This window comes from Anneissia japonica, unplaced genomic scaffold, assembly GCF_011630105.1.
Source record: "Anneissia japonica isolate Jap-2015-1 unplaced genomic scaffold, ASM1163010v1 scaffold570_len211942_cov99, whole genome shotgun sequence".
Taxonomy (NCBI): domain Eukaryota; kingdom Metazoa; phylum Echinodermata; class Crinoidea; order Comatulida; family Comatulidae; genus Anneissia; species Anneissia japonica.
Genome location: NW_022692853.1, coordinates 97,570 through 98,341, shown reverse-complemented (window position 1 = coordinate 98,341; position 772 = coordinate 97,570).

Genomic DNA, 772 nt, shown 5'->3' with positions numbered 1-772 from the left:
AGTTGGTTTTGGGGCGAAGTAATGTCTGGGCCGAGTTTGTTTTGGTCTGAATTGGTTATAGGCCGATTTGGTTTTGGGCCGAAGGAGCATTCGAATGTACAGTAGTCCAAGAGTTTAGACAACTTTTTGAACATGAGTGTTGTGGGGTGGGAGGAGAAGTGGGGAGGTATCAACCTTGCCTGTCAGGGATCCATGGGGCTTTGCTCTAATATTTTCAGACGTAACTGCTTTTTGACTCCCTTGTAGTCTCAACTCATTTCCAGGGCAAACTTTGTAGTTCTCTTGATCCATTTCTAGAAGGAATCAATTGCATTGGACCCATGTTGATTTCTTCTAAATTTTCACTGATGTGTTAATTAGTTAACTTTATAATATGTCCTATCATTATTGCATCAAATACATTATAATAAATAATATATTCAAAAGTTTGTAAAATTGCAGATGCTGTATCAAAGGCTGCTATTTTGCCGATTCCACCTATGTTAAAAATAGAAATCAAGTTCTCATGTACAGGGTAATTTTGAATGAAAAATGATTAATGCTGTAATTGAAAAATGTTTAATTCCCTGAACGTTTCACATCCCAATCCCTGTGCCAAAATATAAATGGTCCAGAGCAAAATTTTTTTCTCATTACCATCCACTTCCTTAGCCCCATCACAAGCACCTTGTGTTTATGTTTGTCTTTAATGGTCGAGCTTCGGAGGAAAAAGAATTTTTGATATATTGTAGAACGATGAATGAAATACAGATTTTTGAATATTTTACTGGGG